Source organism: Glycine soja, chromosome 18 (genome assembly GCF_004193775.1).
Source record: "Glycine soja cultivar W05 chromosome 18, ASM419377v2, whole genome shotgun sequence".
NCBI classification, from domain to species: Eukaryota; Viridiplantae; Streptophyta; class Magnoliopsida; order Fabales; family Fabaceae; genus Glycine; species Glycine soja.
Genome location: NC_041019.1, coordinates 34,492,112 through 34,514,456, shown reverse-complemented (window position 1 = coordinate 34,514,456; position 22,345 = coordinate 34,492,112). Strand labels below are relative to the sequence as shown.

General features: G+C 37.3%; 1 long non-coding RNA gene and 1 pseudogene across 1 annotated transcript; both read left to right on the top strand.

The window, feature by feature from the left end:
- The first annotated feature begins 387 nt into the window (after positions 1-387).
- On the top strand, positions 388-895 carry LOC114395786. The gene is made up of 2 exons (XR_003663101.1): positions 388-580; positions 697-895. It is a non-coding gene; the product is annotated as an uncharacterized LOC114395786 (long non-coding RNA).
- A 9,475-nt stretch (positions 896-10,370) lies between these two features.
- LOC114397177 lies at positions 10,371-22,083 on the top strand (annotated as a pseudogene).
- The last annotated feature ends 262 nt before the right edge of the window (positions 22,084-22,345 follow it).

Sequence of the window (22,345 nt, the reverse complement as noted above, 5' to 3'; positions counted from 1 at the left end):
TTGGTCCAACAGTAAGGTACACACTAGTTTTATTGTGCGTGTGCGTGTGTTTGGATCAATTTGCCTATGCTGCTCAACTAATTATGAGCAAAGTTCCTTCATTGCCTTTTTTGTAATAGTTTATGCTTGGTGTGCTGTGTTGGTCTTTTTTGTTAGCTTGCCTAGCTTTTTGGTGATTGAATTGGGCTTTTGATTGTATTGCCAGGGTCATGAGATGTGTCATGGAATTTGAAGGATGAGAATATGTTTGACTGCAAATTGATCATTTGGGACTTGCGGACGAACATAGCCCAACAATCAGTCAAACCACATGAAAAGGAGGCATGCTTTGTAATCCTTGCAGTGTCTCTTGTTCGTTAAGTGTGTAGAATAGATTTAGTACAAGTCTTATTCTTAAATGGTTAAAAATTCAGCAATATGAATCTGATGACTCTGATGAGAAAGACTTTGGCAGGGTTGTTTATAAATTGTGAAATAGGCAGAACTAGCTAGTCAATTATCTTATTCAATATTTCTGCACAACCCTTTTTTTGGTGAATTATTCTGCACCTACACCCCTTGGTGAAGAATTATAATTAAGGTCTTTACTTAAATATCTCTTTGCATATATATATATATATATATATATATACATATATATACACACACGCACACACATATATAATTGTTTTCTTACCTAAAGCTCTCTTTGTTGAGTTTGCAGGCCTTCTAATTAACATGGAGCCACAGTGTGCAATCAAGAAAGATGCCACTGAAGTAATATATTTTGTCATAATAACATTTTATTTTGCTGAAAAATGCAAAAAGGAAATATACGGACAATTGTTAGTGCTAGTTGCTTAATTTATTATTATAAGTAGTAGAAATACAATCGGTGCTCACTTCTCTCACTCAATCTTAGTATTTCAAAAAAAGGGAATGGTGAGAATAAAAATGAAGAGAGCTGCTCTTGGAGTAGGTGAAATTTTTTTTCTCTCATAAGAAAAAAATTCAACTTTTTTTTAAAATATAAGTAAAAATTTAACTATTTTTATCATATTAATTTCTTTAGCTTTTTTATAATAAAAAATTCAATTTTTTTAAAAATATAAGTAAAAATTTAACTATTTTTATTTTATTTAATGATATTATATCTAAAATACCTTCATTTAATAAAGAGTTGCGCCTAATATCAAATTTGATTAAAGAGTAATTTAGAAAAAAACTATTTTTAATTGGAAAAAATATGATTTAATAAGGTAAAATAAATTTGTTAATCAATATAAAATATTTTTTTCCTTGTACAAAAGAACACAAGGAATACATTATTATTAGAGTTGCATGCCTATCACAATACCATAGAAGTTTTGTAAGCTTCAGGTCCTTTAAGTTGGGAACAAGAACAATTATTGACTAACCTTCGTATCTCACTCCATATTTGAAATGATGAACATTTGATGGAGATAAAGAACTTAGTTTCATCTGGTCTGAATTTTTAAATGCTTACATGTGAATTCATCATTTGTACAACCTTATTAGGTTCTGAACAAGAGTACATAGTTTTGAATAATTTTTTTTTTCTTAATATTTCTATATTGGGGAAATTATGTTGCTATACTCATTATGAATATATCAAGTTAAGATGCTAGGTATCATGCTAGGAATAATTCATTTTTGCTAATATTTCTATATTCCAGGGCCAGTGTAGGAGGCTTGCATGCCTTGCTTCCAGTGGCTAAGTATGATGCTAGGCTTGCTTCTTTTGTCTCTGTAAATTAATTGGTGATGTCTACCAATAATTTATTTCAGAGATAACAAATTTTTTACCACCGTTTTCTCACTGTCATTCATGCATGCCAGAACATGAGCTTTCTTATAAGTTTCTTATGAAAGATCTTCCTATACTACAATACACATAATTGTTATCCTTCATGCTTAAAATTATCAAATGTCAAGTTTGAAGACTCCAGGAAGCTCTTGGTGAATAAACTGAAATTACAAATTTCAGCCAACAAGAGTATGAAAGACTTCAAAATGTATAACACATAACCTTAAATGAGTAATTTTGTGAGTCATGTGCTTATGCTTATTTTTTTGTTTTTTTAAATTTAAGTTAAAAATATATAAATACAAATTTGTGGAATTTTTAAATATTTGTTTCATCTATTTTTTTTTTTGTTTTTTCAGCTTCTCTTTGTGTATGATGTAAGAGATAATATCATCGATCCTGTCAAAGATGAGGTACCTGGTCCTCTAAATTTTTCTAAAAAATAATTATTTAATTTTATAAATTTGTCTTAGGAATTATGATAAATTTATATATAAAATGATAATAACTTGTATTTTGTATGAAATTGTCTTAGGAATTTTTATTTTCTTAATCTCTTGTAATTAATATTAAAATTTATTTGTAAAATTAATATTTAAATGATAGATTAAATATATATAATACATAAACCTCTTATTTTGATTTAATCTATCATTTAAATATTTATTTAAAAAATAAATTTTACTATTAATATTGATTACAATCATGCTAATATTAATTATTTTTAATTATTTATATTTTTTCTGATGGATTATCAAGTAGAAAAAATATCAATAATTAAAAATAATATTCAATTCAAGGACAGTGCTTACGACAACACCATCTTTGAAAGCTTACTTTCATAGACAGTGCTTATGTTCTAAGACGGTGCTTACGTAAGCACCATCTTAGAAAGTAAGCTTTCAAAGATGGTGTTTCCGTCAGCACCGTCTTTGAAAGTTCCTCGCTTTTTAAGACGGTGTTTTTTTACCCGTCGTTGAAAGTTTTAAGTTTCGACGACATTCAATTCTACGACGGTCAACAACCGTCGTTGTATCCTGTTTTGGACCGTCTTAGAAAAGCTTTTTTCTAGTAGTGATGGCACATATATGATTTTAAATACCTATTTTAATGAGATGATTAGTCATAAGAACATAACAATATTAATATTATTATTGTGTGGTATGTGTATGATGCATAAGGTGTGATAACGTGATGTCTTGGGATTATGAAAGTATGATGTACTGTGTGTAAGTGACAAGTTGAGTATGTGTTAAATTATGAGATCACACGTGTATTAAGATGTTATATGCATTGAGTTGTGAGCTATGAACCGTACAATCATACGACTGTAAGACCCTTTAAAGGTGAAGAGTTAATGCGCGACGAGTATTGTGATGGGATCCACTGTGAGAACCTGACGAGTTTAATCACTTTGAGGCATGACAAGTTAAAATTATTTTGAGAACAATTGAAGAGTCGTGTGTTTCGTATAGTTCATAGATAGAGTCTGCATGTTAAAATGTTTTCTGGATTGGACCTGAATTAGGAGGGAGAGACTCTAATGGACTCTTCAAAGTCTAGGCCTTGGGGGTAAATATACCCGATTTGAGTGCTCTCTTAAGTTTGTGCCGATCCCACATAGTTGAAACATTCTCGCAAAACAACGTGATCCTGACTGGTTTCCCTATGATTTTACCTAGTGAGAGTGACCTGACTTATTAGTGTGTGGTCTGTCTTGTCATGTACTCCTAGGAGCCTAATGAGGATTTTCATTGACATGGTACCACATTACATATAGGATTAAGTCTTAGTGTATTTGTCGCATAACGCCTGTGTAATGATAATTGTGACTTGTTATGTGATGGTGTGTAATGATTTGTGTAAGAGTGAGATGCAGTATTGTATTTGAGATGTGTTGTCTTGAATATGATTAATTGTGAAGGTGTGGAATGTGATTTGTGATTAAATTCTAGGACAAGTGATGTTATGTGTTGAGTGTTGAAATGATGCGAACTGTGTCAAAGTTGAGCCTTGTTATACCTATATTGTTGTTATAATTATATTATTGCTATATTTATATCATACATGTATGCTTTTGTGTATCTCTATTCCTTGAGGAATGTGATGACTCATTTCCTGTGTTGTTTGTGTTTGGATCTTGTGATGATTTCGAACCTGATGTTCATGGGAGCAGATGACTAGGTGGATTGTTTTAAGGGACTTCGTGCTGGAGGATGCCGGGACACAATGCTCCAATAGGATGTGACATTGGGGCATGGGTTTCTGTTTTAATTGCATAATGTTCCAAACATGTTATTTTACTTTATTTTATTTTGTTGAATAACTTGAGTTCTTTTGTAAACTTGAATTGCCTTGTTTTGAGCCGAAAATGTTTTTGAGAAGTTTTAATTGGTAACAGTTAAGCGAATGTGAACCTTTTACCTACGTGGATTTTCTTATGATTTTATTGAATCACTACTACAAAAATGGTTTTTTACGACGTACCTTCTGAGATGGTTCCCATATAACCGTCTTAGAATATTTTCCACTTAAATAAAAAGAAACTCACATGTTCCACTTCCCCTCTCACTCAACACTACACACATAAACGCGCTTGTTCACATTCAAATTGAAATCAAAATTGATTGCACGAAGATGAGACCTAACGCATGATGACAAGCGAAGGACACTTTATTCCCCTGCTGCCCACTCCGGTGGACTACCACCACTAACGGTACTCTCCAATGTTTACGATCTTGTTGAATATAATAATAAATTTGCTCTGACATGCTTGATTTGTTTATTCCTTTTGGTTTTTGAATTTTCATTTGATGGATGTTGTTAGTCGTCTTATACGACTAACTTTTGTATAGAAAACTTTTACAAAATGTATATATTTTCCCCAATTTATGGTTCTTTTTGTAGGATTGAAAATAAATTTTGCTTTGTTTTTATTTGTGCTCAATAGAAGCTTTGTGTATGGAATTAATGTCAATTTCTCTTCAATTTCAGGCAACAAAAGGAGTTATTTTGAAGAAGTGCTAAAGTTGATGTCTCGCTAAGCGAGCTCAATGCGCTTAGCGAGTGTCATCCGCTAAGTGAGGCATCAACGCGCTTAGCGGATAGGAGGAATCTGGAAGGGAATCTGTCATGCAGGCATGTGCGTCATCAGCTCACTCAGCGAGTCGTTTGTCACCTTCCAGGCTTAGTGCGAGTTTGGCGCTGAGCGGAAATTCACGTACTCGCGCTAAGCGCAAGAATGGCGCTAAGCGCGACGTCGAGGTCAATGAACCCTTTTTTTAAGCCTGACTTGCAGAGAATGAAAGGGGGAGAAGAGAGCGTTGAATAGCCGTAAGGGCTTGAAGAGTGAAATACATAGAGGCAAAGAACAGAGCAAAGAAGCCAAGTTTTGATCTTTTAGGAAGATTTGTGAGTTTTTGAGTGATTTTGAGATTCTTAGAGGTGGAGGAGACATCCCCACTCCTTTGTAAGCAAGCAATTTCTCTTAATTCCTCTTCTTCATTGTAAAAGGAGCTTCCTTGCTATGGAAGGCCAAATCCTCAGTTGGGGATTCTTGCTGAGTAATTGATGTAAACTCTTTCCCTATCTAATTAAGGTTGTTTTATGTGTTCATTGTTTCTATTAGTACTTTATTATTGCATGCTTGTGGCTTGATCACCCATATGTTTGTACTGTTAGGGGCTTTAGCATTGAAAGATGTATTGTCTCCTTAGAACTTGATAGAGTAGGATTAGGTTACCGTATGTCTGGACACAGAGTGCAGTAATTTAGTTTTTATTATGCTGTGATCATAAAGCTATTCAATTAAGCTAAGTTCAACAAGAGACATCTGCGAACGAAGTTTAATTAGAATTGGGCTAAACTCACAAGACATCAGTGTTTAGTACTTGAGCCTTCAGCATAGAACACAAAAACATCTCTAACTAGAGAAACATCTTGAATTGCATCAATTTTCTCAGTAAGAGGACCAAACGCCTTTAGATATCTGTTTTCACACTTACTTGCTCACGTTTATTGCTTTGTAATTAGAACAGAACATACTTTTACTTTCATTCACAATCATGATTTCTATTTGCAAATGCCTACTTATTAAATGAACCTTTACCAAATGAACAAGTTTTCTGAGTTCAATACTCAGTTCACACCGTTTTAATTATTTACTTGATGACCCGGTGCAGTTGCCGGTAGATTTTGCATCCACACAAACAAGTAGTATTCCAGAGAGCGAAACAGCTGCATAGTTCTAATTTGTGGCTTCTGCTACATATTATAACAGGGTTTAGTTGTTAATTAAATATATAGATAGGAATCCAAGGAAGAAGATGAAGCAGTTTGCCGTCCAAAACGTCGTTGTTCCATCCCACGATGAGATTAGCGTGGTTTGCCCTAAGCCCCGCCCCCTTGGCCTCTTCAACTTCCCCGTCAACGATCCCCCTATTAGTACATTTTGTTTTTTTGCCTTTCCAGGTGACTAAGTTTCAAGCGTTTTTCATTTAATTTTGTTAAAAAATAATCCTTTGTTAGGAGCACACTCTTTAATTTTCTTAAGATTCTTGTAGTGCTGCAAGGAATTTTTTATGAGGAGAATGATAAATTGACTTGGCTCACTAAAAATAAAATATCTAATTGAGTATGAAATAAAAAAATCATTTCTCCACTAATAATGATTAAAATATTAATGCTTGAGTAACTTCTAGAATGTGTTTATTTTTCCTCTCACCCACCTTATTTTGTTATGGGTGATCAACACAAGTACTTTGATAGACCATCCCTTCTTCATTGGAAAAAAAATACTTAAACATTTGTTGAAGTACTCTCTACCATCGTCAGTGTAGAATTTTTTGGTTTGTTCTTGAAATTGAGTTTTTTATCATACGAAGAAGCTATTGAATATTGCCTTATTTCTACTTTTTTATTTCCTTAAATACACCTATGCTAGTTTGGTATGATTATCTATGAAGGAGACAAACTATTTGTTTCCCTAAAGTTGTTGGATCTTGGCTAGGTCCCAAAATATTAGTATGAATCGGGATAAAAGGACTAGCTTTTATATGGTTGAGGAGAGTAAGTAGATCGATGATGGTTTACTAGTTGCCAGGATCACAAGAAAGTAAAAATGGATTTTTATTCTTGAAATGTTCAAGAAAAAATTCTTTAGATACATAAAACTTAGGTGACCTAATCTATAATACCATAGTCCATAACATTATTTAATATTCCTAGGAAATAGAAATAGAACAAAGGTAGTTACTTTGAGTTTGCTAATTGAAAACAGTTCCATCTTAAACGAAATAGCAGTCATAAACTTCCTTAGCACTGCCAATTGCCTTTCCTGATTCCAATGACTGGAATTTACAAATTGATGAGTGAAAACAAGACACGTTTTTACCATTATGGAGAGTTAATATACTAATGGACAATAGATTACATGGCATGTTGGGAACGTAAAGAACATTATGGAGAGTTAGGGAATTCAATACAAGAACTGAACCAACACCAGATATTGCAAAGAAGGAACCATCTGCAACTTTAACCATTTTGTTATCTGCATAAGCACTATAGTAATAAAAAAAATTTGGACAGTCTATTATATGATCAGTGGCTTCTGAATCAATGGTCTAGAGCTTTAGAATTTAGTACTAAGGAGTGCAATAGAAAAATGAGTACCTTTTTGGGCTAAGGAAGAGGGAGTGTTAACTGACATTTTTGAAGAGAAAAATTTATATAAGTATTCTAACTTCTCCTTTGTGAATGGAGATAACTGAGGTATTTTTCTACTTTTGATTTTTAGTATTAGATGTCTAAAATACTCGTCGTTCTCCTCTTGATTTCTTCTTCCAATTTGGTGGTTTACCATGGAGCTTCCAATCGGTTTCCTTTGTGTGCCAAGGCTACCTGCAATGATCAGACCAAACATTGCAGAAGAGGTTGTTATGGGGTTTGGAACTCTTTTGTTTTCCCATACCTATTTTTTCTAGTCATGGCAGCTCTAACACCATGCAGCTTAGGAGAAGAAACAATAATTCTTATTGCATTAGTTAGTTCAAGTTATAAAGTATGATAAATAGGTAGAGTTTATTAGAAATCTGATTACAATTCAAATTAATATATTAAAACAAAAAATAAGGGTACGAGGTGATGAATCTGATCATATTCTAGCCTAATCTGATCTTATTCTAGCTTAAGTTTGTAGAAGAATTAATTAAATGTTTGAAAAGAAAAAAAAAAACCTGACAACTTTGACACCCCTCTCAAGTTGATGCATACACAACAACTTAATTCTTTAATGGAGAACTTGTATTGACGGTTGATTATTTCATTTCTGTTCTTATTATTTTAGGAGGAAAAATTAAAGAAACTTGAAGTCTCATTTTGTCTTGAAGAATTTGGGGCAAGGGAAAAATCTTCCTGCCAAACATATTCAAGCACAAAATTAGCATCCACATCTTCGTCGCCTGAAGAATTTTGAACAAGGAAAAAATCTTCCTCTCACAATAAATTAACAACTAACATTTATCGATAAAAATATAGTTATAATGTGTATCATTCTATATATAGGATAATAGTAAAGAAATGAATATAAAAAGATTAATAAAAAGTATGAAAATTTAAAAATATAAAAAAGTTACTTAAATATATTGGACTTAAACATTTGTTGGTTTTGAAAATATGAACTTTTATTTTAATTCTTATAAAAAAGTTATTTATTTTAAATTTGTAAATACCCGAGTCATTTCATAATTTTACTTTTTTTTAATTAGTTTGAAGGACACTTAATTAAAGTTACTAAATTTATTCTTTTAAACAATTTAAAATATTTAATTTAACATTTTTACACCATGTGTCTATAATTGATTATCCATTCATTCTATTTATTAAGATAAATTATAGATTGGACATCATTCAATAAATTGTTTTTTTTTCAATCTATTTCTATTTATTAGATAAGACTACTGAAAATGATTATATTGAAAATAAGGTGAGAAACCGTATATTAAATGGGGGCAGGCTGAATTCATTTTTTAAATGGTTTTACATTTTGTGATTCTTTGTTTCTATGTCATTCAGATATGAACTCTTGAAGATCTATGGGATGATGAGAGGAAGAAGGCCAAGTTTCATTGGACATTCATATTCTCAAACCTCATTGCACAATGGGCATAGTGGTTAGGTATGTGGTGGATGACTGTTTTGGTTTACCTCTCATATACAATATGAGAAATTGAGTAGTAGGTTGTTTCACTGATGTTAACATATAGCAATGCCTAATTGTTTTTACATTGTGAGTGTGTTCATTAAGCACAGCTAAGCTAATGATGTAATATTTATTTTTTCCTATTAGGAAATTGTATTCTCTTTGTTCTAGCGTATGCTGACTGACATGTTTGTTCCTAACTTTCTCAGAGAAAGCCCTGCATTTAATGTTAAGCACGATTCTTGTGATAATAGTTCACACATTCTGTGCTATAAGTTATTGTGGACATGTTTTCTATCACTGGTAATTATGGGGCGAATAAAATCCAATGTTTTTTGGCACTTTTCAAGCGAAGAAAGTCAATGATATTTCTTTTCCTTGAGGTCTTTCATTTAGATTCGCAACTAAAAGAATTAATCTTTGGGTTGTGAACTTTGCATAATTGATCATTTTTGGTGGAACTTGTAAGTAGTAGTTGATTGAACTGATGTGGGAAGGTGATTGATAATAGGCTAGTAATTGAGTTTGGGGGCTTAATCACATAGTGACTGGTGCACAACATATGAGGTTTGAATAAAAGGGAAGCATTGCTTGAAAAATACATGAACTTACTAATAGTGGGACTGTTTATATTATATTTCAAAGAGCCTTGTTTATGACGCTTGGAAAAAGTATGAACCTATACTATAAATAGTTAACATCTGGGTTTCATGTATGTTTTTTCTATATCTTTTCCTCATTGCTGACTGATGTACAAATAAGGAGCAAGACCTGCGACATATCATGACTTTAATGGTGATTTTGTGACCTTTAGCCTTATTTAGTTTTATTCATATTGTCTTTGCAACAAATGTTGTACTAGGATCTGGATCTATTCTTGGGCGTCTTCTATCTTTTCCTTCTGCTGCTCTAAACATGCAAAACAATAGGATGTTTCCTCCATCTCTAAGCCCTCTGCAGGTATGTCTATTGAAATCTTATTTGGAATTTTGATGTGCTTGGTTTTTCCAAAATCAAGTAACCAAATTCTACTTTAATTCTTGGGTAAATGAATTCATATGAATTATTTAAAATTTGTATTTTCTATAATATAAATGTCAGAAATTTATGAACCTTATCTGAAATATGGTTGATCTTTGGATCAATCAAAATCAAAGCCTCTAAATCAACCACCCTTCTTTTGAGAATTAGATGGTGCAAGCAAAATTCTGATAATATACTCAAGCATGTGATACGATATTATTGCTGAATTTGGTTTAAAATTTATCTATTTTTGTTTCTATTGGGATCCCTATATTAAAGTAGCAGAGACCCAACAACACAATACAAAAACTACACACTGAACTCTCAACACTGAAACCACACATGAAGATAGTTGAAACTGTCACAACTTTGAGGAACAAGCAAGTGGTTCTAAGGAACTATGTCACTGGTTTTCCCAAAGAATCTTTAGACATGAAGATAGTTGAAACTATCACAACTTTGAAGCTTCCTAAAGATCCTAATGAGGTTCTCCTAAAAAATTTGTACCTGTCTTATGATGCTTACATGCAAATCCTCATGACAAAAGACCGTCTTGTCCAAGTTGGTCCCTACGCCCTTGGCCGTGTAAGTCACATACTCTCTTTCAAGTTTCACCACATATCTTATTTTCTTTTTTTTTAATATTGTATAATATTATTATATTATGTAAACTCTCAGTCTTCGTCCGAATTTGTGGAGACACATTTTTGAAATTAGAAAAATGTCTCATAAATTCTTAAAACTGAAATTCGTTAATAAGTTTAGTTAAATTATTATAAAATTCAAGGACTATAATGATAAGAGTTTAATTGTTTTTACATTGTTAGCATAAAGTTTTTTACACTGTGAATCAGTCATAAATTCAAACTTTTTTTAAAGATGTGTGGCATTTTTTATTGATTGGGTTGCATAAACCGTATAGATTTTACTCCCCTTTAGTCAATTGGCTTAATTAGAATAATAGTATTTTTTTCATTTATATATTAAGCTGTTGTATCATGCAGATGGTGTATTAAGAAAATTGAATTTTGTAATTGGTTTGAGCATTTCCAATTTCAAAGGTCCAATTTTAGAACAGCATAAGGACCAAGTGAAACATGCATAAATTTTTACTGTTTTATAAAATAAAATAAAATAAAATGTTGATGTAACGACTTAATCAAAAAGCCAGTTGATCAAGGAATCTACACTATTGAAAACACGTCTTAGTCATATATAAATGTAGCTAACTAGTAACTGTTGAGTAATTGTTTGTAACCATTGACAGGATATGGTGTGGCTTAAGTTCTAGAATCTAGACATCTAGATTATAAGAAAGGGGATTTAGTATGGGGGATTACTAAATGGGAAGAGTATAGCTTGATACCCTTAGCTCAAATACGTTTCAAAATTGAGCACATTAATGTCCCACTTTCCTACTATACTGGAATTCTTTGTATGTATTCAACAATTTCAATTTATCACTTGATGTTAGTATGATCCTCAAGCCTAACTTATGAAGCTTTCATGTAATAAATAGCTTCGTTCTTTGGTCTTTGTCATACCCTAATTTCGTCTAGGGACCATCTGTTTGTTGGGATGTGACCCTCGCTCGACCACTTCGAGGTACTTGACACCCATCGTTAGGCAATCCGTGAAGTTTCGTGACATGTCGGGAGTTGAAAGGAAGTGTTAATGTGCAATCCGTAAAGTTCCGTAACATTCTGGAAGCCAAAGAAGGGATGATTGTGTAATCCGTAAGGTTTCGTGACATTACGGAAAGAAAACAAGTATCGTTACGTAATTCGTAAAGTTCCGTAACGTTACGGAAAAAGAATCAGCAAAAAAGGGTAGAGGGGGGTGTATTTAGTAAACAGGGGAGTACAAATAGCAATCAGGCCCACTTGGGCCTTCCAGGATCTTCCAACAGAAGGCGATACCTTCTGGTGGAAGCAACCCAGCTTGCCTTGGCGAGCTGGGCTGCAACCACCTCCCTCTTTTCCCCTATAAAAAGGGGGAGGAGGGCAGAACAAAAATGTTCAACCCTCTTGGTATATGAGAATCACTTAAAATTAGAGAGAAAAAATTGTTTTCGTGAAGAAAATCCAAGCCGTAACGCTTCCGAGACATTTCCGTGGGCGATTTCGCGAAGATTTTCCACCGTTCTTCATCGTTCTTCGTTCGTTCTTCGTCATTCTTCGGTCTTCAACCGGTAAGTTCTCGAAATTGAACTTTTCAATTCATTCTATGTGCCCTTAGTGGTCCCCACTTGTTTCACATGCTTTTATTTTTATTTCATTTACTTTCCGTACCCCTTTTTGACGTGCTTTAGTCATTTATTTAAGTCATTTTCTCGCCTAATCAAAAATAAAATAAATTTCCACCGATCATTTGAATTAGAACATCTTTTAATTTCTGTTAAAATGAAATCCGACCGTTCTGTCATGCCGTAACCACGTTTAAAACCAAAAAAGAGGCAAAATAATAATATAATAATCAAAAAAATATCTTTTAATAAAATAATCAAAAAAATCAATCGAACGTTTTCCTTTGGGATTTTCTTTCTTAATCAAATTGACTAATAACCAAAGTGAAACTAAAACTAAAATCAATTCATAAATCAAGCTTTTGTCATCGCCTAAAAAGCCATTTTTAAGGTCCAACGCCTTGAAATGGTCTTTTTTCGCTTTTATTGGTTAAACGTGGACTTTTAAAAGCCTAAAATCAAACACATAACTTTGTCACCTCTTTCAAAAAACCAAGAGATCATTAATGGTCCAATGCCTTAATGTTTTTCTCTCCTTTCAAAAGAATCGAAAGATCGTTTAATGGTCCAACGCCTTAAATGACCTTTCATTCAATCAAAATATATCTTGCAGAAAAGGATAAACACAATTTAACCAACGTTTAGTTCTCAAAGAACTGCGTAGGTCTGATTTCTTTACCACAATTGAGGAATACGTAGGAGCAAGGGAAACACCCTTGTCGACCACAAAAAGATAAAAAATATAAAAAAGGCACAAAAAGACATAAGAACGTAAAAAAGGGAAAATAAAACAAATTGAAGTCATGTTTGCACACTTGATTAAAAGGTTGTCGTCCTTTGTGACGAATGCGTGAGGTGCTAATACCTTCCCCGTGCGTAAATACAACTGATGCAATACTACCCCCTAAGGGTATTGGATAGAAGACTCCAAGAGGCTTGGGCTAGAGCTACTAAAGAAGGCCCTAGGGTTCTCATGAACCTTAGGGTAGATTTTTGAGCCCATGGGTCAAGGTTGGATCCACTCTTCTTTGTAAATATTAGAATAGGTTTTTCCTTCTTTTGGGCCTTGTATTTTGGCCATTCTAGTAGTATAGGGTTTTAGCCTTGTATTTCAGGGCATTTTGAGTAGTCTTTGTAGTAGGGACTTTTTTTTTTGTATTTACATGTATTTTATCAAGGAGGTGAGCTTAGTTTTTAGATGGGTGTGTGTAGCTAAGCTCTAGCTTCTCAAGGAAGTTTTCTCAAAGAAGCTTTTCAAGGAAGTTTTCTTATGAAAGCTTCTCAAGGAAACTACCTAGTCTATAAATAGAAGCATGTGTAACACTTGTTGTAACTTTGATGAATGAGAGTCTTGTGAGACATACTTCAAAGTTCCACTTCTCTACCTCTTTTATTCCTTCAATTTCGTGCTCCCCCCTCTCTCTTTCTCTCCCTCTTTCTTTTCCTCCATTGAAGCACCCTCTCCAAGCTTCTTATCCAAGGCTCATCTTGGTGGTGAAGCTCCTTCTTCCATGGCTTATTCCCTAGTGGATGGCGCCTCCTCTCATCTCTTCTCCTTTGTCTTCCGCTGCATCTCCATGTTGGAAAATCACCATTAAAGGACCTCATTGAGGCTCAGAGATCCAACCTCCATAGAAGCCCCACAAGCAAGCTTCCATCAATACAACTCCCGAACCTTTCACTTAAAGTTTGTAGACCACGTCTTTTTCCGGTTTTTCCGATGTTTTCCGGAAATAAACGTTGGTGGCGACTCCGCACATTTTCCTTTCATGGAAGACGCACCTTTGAGTCTCGCGTCGCCCTCCCTCTGAAGGGCAGGTTGCGGCAGTTGGCGACTCCACTGGAGACTATTGTTAGAGAGTTAGGCCAGTCAAATCAGTGTGCTCTCCTTACTATGACTTCCCTTTTGTTCTTTTTTCTTTGTCTTTTTTTTCTTATGTTCTTGTATATATAAACTCTCTTGATGCTTTTAGTGTGTTTTAAAATTTATGCATGAGGTAAATATTTATTCATTTGATGCACACGGTGAGTTGAAAAGGGGCCCTATACCTGGGTCCATGGGAACATAAGGAGTGGAGGTGAATCTGTGGTCATGCTAGGTCTCCGACTTGCTTGATTACAGTGAACCATCATCTAGAGTTTTTCTCTTTGATAACATATCGTTGCTAGTAGTCCCTACTGTCGCAATATGTTCTTCGAAGGGGATGATACCTCTAGAGACCATCAAGGGAGATATAACTACCTTGAGAATTATCACTAAAACCCTTTTAGCTCCCTCCCATGTAGATCCCTAAAATAGGGGCACAGAGCAAACACGTTGCGTGCCACTTTTTTCACTACCATGCATGTAGTCCTAAGTTCCATGTACCCCTTTGCTTATATTTGTTTGTGGATATTGCCATACTATGTACATCCCCGTGTTGTGCCTTTCGCATATGCATCATGCACGGGTTTTTGTTTTGATCCCCTCACTTTTGGCAATGGAGAGTTCGTGTCACCTTCTTAAATACATACGTCAGGCGTCGTGCTGCCCCAAATGTTGTATCTAAGAAGGGGACAATTTCCCGGGTTCTCGTATTCATAAATTGCATCTGTGCCATATCCATTTCTTCATGCATTCATCCATTCCACCCATGATAGATGTCGGAGTTTTCATTCGCACTGGGTTTTGTTTCACTTTAGTAAAACATGGGAACAAATCAAACTGGAAAAAGATTCTATCAAGTCAAGATTAAGGGCCTAGATGTCACCAGTCTTAAGGAGTTGGGGCGGTTGATGGGACCTCTCCAAATGCAAGCCTTCCGCAAGGCGTACGGAAAGATTTTAGATTTGACCATAGCGGAGATATTCATGGAAGCCGTTGTATCACTCACCCAATACTATGACCAGCCTTTGAGATGCTTCACGTTTGGAGACTTCCAATTATTACCGACTGTTGAAGAATTTGAGGAGATTCTAGGATGTCCTCTTGGGGGAAGAAATCCGTATCTTTTCTCCGGGTTTCTTCCCTCATTGAGCAAGATTGCAATTGTGGTTAGGGATTTTTTAAGGGAGTTGGATCGTGTAAAGCAAACTCGAAAGAGTGTAGTTGGCCTACCACAGAAGTACTTAGAAGGCAAGGCAAGGGATATGGCGAATCAAGAGGAGTGGGTCCCATTTATGGATGTATTAGCATTGCTAATCTTTGGGGTTGTCCTCTTTCCAAATGTGGATGGTTTGGTGGACCTAGCCGCAATTGATGCTTTCCTTGCATATCACCATAGCAAAGAAAGCCCGGTGGTAGCTATCTTGGCAAACTTATTTGATACATTTGACCGAAGGTGCGAGAAGAGTAGCGCACAGATCATCTGCTGCTTACCCGCTCTTTGTGTATTGATGGTTTCACACCTATTCCAACAAGACATAAGACACCCATGTCCGCTCCGAAGCCATCGCTCGTGTGTCGAAAAAAGAAGAGTAGATTAGGACCAACACTTGGCTGGGATAGGAGGCAGAACAATCAACTGGTTTCCTCGATGGAAGAAGGAAAGGAGGGAGTCCTTTTCTCATGTGGGGAGTACCCAAACATCCCGTTGATAGGGATGAGGGGTTGCATTAACTACAATCCCGCACTTGCTATAAGACAGTTAGGGTACCCCATGAGGGGAGCACCGGCGGAAGAGAGCCTCTCTCCTTTCCTTGTGAGAGATTTCGGCGCGCAAAATTTCAAGATTATACAAAGAGTCCACAAGGCGTGGGAAAGCCCATTAAGGAAAGATAAAGAACTTAGGGGCATCCGTAATGGCATCATCGGTGGTTATCATGAATGGCTGAAAGTTCGTACACGAGGGTTAGATTGGCTCTCCAAGTTGAAAATTATCAACTAGGAGAACTTCGAAGCTCCTGAAGAGGATGAAGAAGTCCGAGCTCTAAAAACAGAACTAGGAAAAGCAAGACTTACCAAAGAAAAATTCAAGTTAGTCGCTATAGACGTCCGGAAAGAGTGTGCCATGTTACGAGAAGAAAATGCAGCTACCGCAAGAGCCCTTGAACAAGAAACCAAGTGGGCTCGCAAGGAAGAGCATGGCCGAGACAAATTTCGTGGAGCTTTATGGGGCAGCAACAGTGAGCTCAAGCTTCGAAGGGAAGAGAGAGACCAATCACGAGCACATAGCATGGTCTTAAAAGAGGAGTTAGCTGCTTGCTCAAGGTCCAAGAAAAGCTTGTCTCAGCGTTTATGCGAGACAGAGACCAACATGTTAGCCATCGCCAGCAAGTACCAAGAAGAATTAAATCTAGCCATGGCCCACGAGCACAAAGTGGCGGACGAGTATGCCCGAGTGTACGCGGAAAAGGAGGCTAGAGGAAGGGTGATCGACTCGTTACATCAAGAGGCAACAATGTGGATGGACCGATTTGCTCTTACTTTGAACGAGAGTCAAGAACTTCCCCGATTGCTAGCCAAGGCCAAAGCAATGGCGGACACCTACTCTGCCCCCGAGGAGATCCACGGACTTCTCAGCTATTGTCAGCATATGATAGATTTAATGGCCCATATAATTAGGAACCGCTAGGAAGTTTGTATTGTCACTCAGATCTTGACTAGTTATAACTTTTTGAATAAAATGAGTTTATCTCGCGTTTTTTTTACTCCAAAGATCAGTGCGAATCAAATCACTCCCGCATTTTATCTCCAGCATGCATTCATTTTTTTACCCACTCCTCGCATTTGGTTTTCTTAGGAAAAACTCCATAACTAAACGCGCCCCAAGGCATCCCTATCGCACCAGATCCAAATCTTGGACGATGGGTGACCAAGAGGAGATACAGGAACAGATGAAAGCCGACATGTCGACTTTGAAAGAGCAAATGGCTTCCATGATGGATGCCATGTTAGGAATGAGACAACTCATGGAGAATAACGTGGCCACCGCTGCCGCTGTTAGTTCGGCTGCTGTGGCGTCCCTAAATAATGACTGGTTTAATAGTAATAAATTAAATAGCAGAAACCAAGGGAATTTTTTTTTCTTTTCTCTCTCTCTCTCTTTTTTTTCACACTATTATTCATTTCACGGTAATTAAATTCAAAAGGAAAATTATCACTATAGAGTCCTGAATGGCCAGTTCACAACTCTATTCGAATTCATTTCTTTCTAATCACTCATAACCTCTAGACTATTTTGCTCTTTCAAAAATATACCAGCCATCATTTTGGGTCATCACGTGAGAAATAATAAGATGCGGTCAGTAAACTCTTTTCAAATAAACTTTGTTCACATTTCCTTTTCAAATAACAAGATTAAACTTAATTATATTTATCATCTAAAACTGTCCAAAATATGGGAGTTTGCAAAATAACATAGTGACATCCAGAGCAAAGGTAACAACTGTGGTGACTTCAGCCACAATATATACAACCATCAAAATTTCTATACAATAGGTCTACCCACCCAAAAATCAAAAGAGTAAACCTAGTAGTCTGAACTAGATACACCCACCCACAAAAAGTATGTACGTCTAGCCTAAGGATCCGTCTGCTATGATGAAGAGTCATCACTATTCGCTGTCCCTCCAGGGCCGCTCTCCTCTGTAGAGTTTGCCTCAGATGCTGACATAACATCCTCTGGAGAATCAACATCAGGGAGTGGGTCTTCATCATCCTCAGGTAAGTCAAGGGCATCCACAGCAGGTTCAGGAGGTAACTCCTCTAGGTCCTCTTCAAGATCTTCTTCAGAGGATGACACCTCTATCACTTGAACCGACTCAACTAGTCGATATGGAGTAGGTGTAGGTAGTATCCACTCCACCGGCTGATGAAGTGTGCGTGCGGGTTCCTCCGGATGTACTAATGAAGTAGCAGTGAGTCGAATTGTGCCACGGAATCGGCACCTCTCATTGCCTTCGAGGGTCTCCCAAACACCCTCTAGGCACTCCATCACAACACGATCATGGATCAACTGCACTGCCATCGCGATGTACAAGAGATAAAAGAAAGAGGGTAGACTCTTTCATAAGAAATTTAACTACAGGTAACAATACAATGCGTCCCATAACGGCTACGCATAGTCAAAATGTCTTTCTCAAGGGATTTCCTCTCTAGTAATCGATTACCAAAGTATGTAATCGATTACCAGTGCCTAAAAACGAATTACACAGCCTTTGTACATTGGAAACTAAAAATTACACTGTGTAATCGATTACACCTAAATGATAATCGATTACCAGTGCCCCATCACCCTGTGTAATCGATTACACCCAGATGGTAATCAATTACCAGTGCCCTATCACTCTGTGTAATCAAGTACACACCCTTGGTAATCGATTACCAAAGGCCATTTAACACCCTGTCTCCATTTTTAAGCCCTGTAATCGATTACCCACGAATGGTAATCGATTACCAGAGGATAATTTCCATATACCACCCAAGATACATAGCAGGCCAGCCGCCACACAGGCCTCCTTGCTTTGTGGACTTTGTTCTTTTATTGGTTGACTGCCAGGAGCTCGCCTGTTTAGGTACGTCACAGGTTCTCACTGACTGACACTTCCACGCTTTCTCACATCAAGCTTAGTGGATTATGGGGCACCCGTCATATGTGGTACTAGGTGGTGATCGGGTGATGGCGCAAATCAACTCTCTCCCATTTCCACAAGTCAGGCACAAGCATACCATCCCCAATTGCCCACCTTTAACTTGAGCTCACGCACTCCTACGTAGCCCTTATCCTCGTTCTTCTCAGCACCGGGTCCCCATCAACCCCTCCAAGCTTTCACAATATCCAAAGAATTCAATTCCAATCCTCATGAAACTACCCTAAACCAAGAAAACAGAGTAGAGGCAGAAAACTCTGCCCAAAACTCATTCAAATACCACAACTTTCCTTACTCATATACCCCAGTAACATTCTCTTTGTTCCAATTCGTTAACCATTGGATCGCCTTGAAACTTTTACTGGAGGTTCCTAGTACATAAATCTACATTTTGACCGTTGGGATCTGCTATAAAACATCTAGAACATGATATGTACTACCTTTCCCGCGACTAGTGCTGCACAAGCATTTTTCTGCACATTTGGTCAAGTTTGCTGCACAATTTGACAGCATTTTTCTGCATAATATGGCAGATTTCGAAATCCATCTTGCCTACATCCAATTTTGCTCAAATTGGATCCTACAAGTCCTAAATCATGTATAAATCATATTTAAACCAAAAACAAACTTCAGATCAAGGTAAATCAAAATCTAGGTATCCAAAACCCATCAATTTAGTGAATTTTCAAGGTTTGAGAAGTGAAAATGAGAATTGGGTAATTTTGGGGTAAACTCTCATCTCAATCAAGTCTATAACATTGATTTAGACTTGCTCAAACTGGTTTTAAGGTGAAAACCCCACCCATTCAAAATTTGACCTCTCAACACCCAATTTACCCTAGAAATGGCTCTTGTTTTCACCTTTGTCACTCATTTTTCTCATTTGCTCTGCCCAAGCTTTCCTACAAGTCCTAATTGACATTCTAAACTAGAATCAACTCACTTTAGACTCCAATTTCCACTAACCCCAAATTTGGCTTTTCTAACCCTCAAAATCTCACACTTTTCCACTCACAACATTACCATTCTCACATTTAACCCTAGGTTAACTCTCCCCATCATCTCTACCAGTTTTCCATCAACATTTTTAGCATTCATATATCACAAAGCATCATCATAAAACCCTAAATCAGAATGGGTAATTTGGCTCACATCAAACATGTCAAGTTTAGCATGATTTCAACAAATTCCTTCACAAATAATTACTCTAAGGCAATAACCTAGTAGAACTACCCATCATAACTCCCAAAAACCCAACACCCACGAATTTCATGTGAGAAGAAGTCCACCCATGCCTGAAATTCGAAGTCCCACGATGTAGAGGTGTGCTCCAAGACTCCAAAAATGGCTTCTCCTTGCAATTTTGAGTAGAAATGAGGAGGGATTTTGGAGCTTCAATGGACAACAATGGTGGAGAAGAAGGAAGAAGAAAAGCAATGTGGAAAGAGGGAGAAAAGCTTATGAAATTTGCTGAAGGAAGAGAGAGAAGAGTTGGGCTTTTATAAAAATGATTTTCTTTTCTTTTTCCTTTTCTTTTCTAAAAGCACTTGCCACATGTCCTCTTTTAAGTGGAGCAAAAAGGGGCCCACCTTTTTCCCTTGATTTGACTTCATACTCAGCCACAAAGGAGAAAAATTTGACCTTTTGGATGCTAAAATCATGCCTCGGTTTGCATGCCGCCTCTCTAGTCCCAGTTCCTCGCGTTTCTCTGCACCCGTCGGGGCCCATTTTCGAAAGTATGCAATATATATATCAAAACGCTCAGAATGAGACCCTGAGCGTGGTTCAGAGGTTGGATTTGTTAAATTTTTAGTTGCACGCAAAACGATAATTTTTAGACTAATTAATTGAGGATTAATCTATAACTGTCCAGTTATGGATTACTCTTCGTTAATTAGTCTAACCTGCGTATTTCTCCCCCAATGTACATACTTTTACCAAGAATATACATATATATACACTGAATAATACACATATATATATATAATTATTTAAGATGTAACACTTACAAAATTCCGGGTAGAAATTCTAGGATGTCACAACTGCTGAAGCAGACCCAACTCTCCCAGCTACCGTGCACCATCGTCTCCCAAACGCGGTAGGACGAGAAAGGAGCACATTGGGGCACATCAGCAACCCCCATTTGGGAAATTGCTATGTTTCATCGTAAGCCAGAAAGGGATAGAGGTGGACCCCGAAAAGGTGAAAGTCATCCTTGAGATGCCAGAACCGCGTACCGAGAGGCAGGTTTGAGGTTTCCTGGGGCGTTTGAACTACAGTGCCAGATTTATATCACAACTCACCGCTATCTGTGAGTCGTTGTTCAAACTCTTATGCAAAAACCAATTCGTCCGCTGGAATGAGGATTGTAAAGAGGCATTTGGAAGGATCAAATAGTGTCTCATAAACCCTCTCGTGCTCATGCCGCCGGTACCCAAAAGGCCTCTCATCTTGTATATGGCTAAGTATGAAGCATGCGCCTTGGCCGTCGAGGCGGCAATTGTCTCCAATGTCAAGCTACTCAAAGTGTACGGGGACTCAGCACTGGTGATTCACCAGCTGAGAGGGGAATGGGAAACTAGAGACCCCAAGCTGATACCCTACCAAGCCTATATCAAGGAATTGGCTGGTTCCTTTGATGAGATCTCCTTCCGTCACGTTCCCCGAGAGGAAAATCAAATGGCGGATGCATTTGCCACTTTAGCGTCCATGTTCCAGCTAACACCGCACGGGGATCTACCATACATTGAGTTCTGGTGTCGTGGCAAACCCGCATGTTGTTGTCGGGTGGAAGAGGAACGGGATGGTAAGCCTTGGTATTTTGATATCAAGCGATACGTTGAAAGCAAAGAGTACCCACCAGAGGCTTTCGACAACGACAAAAGGACATTGAGGAGATTGGCGGCCGGCTTCTTCATGAGTGGAAGCATACTATACAAGAGAAACCATGACATGGTCCTGCTACGCTGCGTGAACGCTAAGGAAGCAGAAAACATGCTAGGGGAGGTCCATGAGGGCTCTTTTGGTATGCACGCTAATGGGCATGCCATGGCTAGAAAGATCTTAAGGGCAAGTTACTATTGGCTCACCATGGAGAGCGATTGCTATCTCCATGTGAGGAAATGTCACAAATGTCAGACATTCGCAGATAATGTCAATGCTCCGCCACCACCTCATCAGGTCAATCCCGCTGGATCACTAGGCATGGAGCGTTATCTACAGCACTTGGTTCGCCAGTAAGCGGCCAACCACTAGGGGCAGGTGCAGATACATGAGTCTTTCTACCGGTTTAGCCTTAGTCAGCAGGGGCAGGGTTTCGCTCCTTTTGCATGCCCTACTCCAGAGCAATTTGGGGCTGAGGTCGCATGGCTCGGAGATTGGCCCGAGGCCCAGGCAAGGGAGGAGCCTGCAGGATTCCCCGGTGAGGCAGAGGAGGCCCGTATGGATGAAGAAATGACGGACTTGCACGGTTTCTTGGGAGAAAGCGGAGCCACGTGACCGA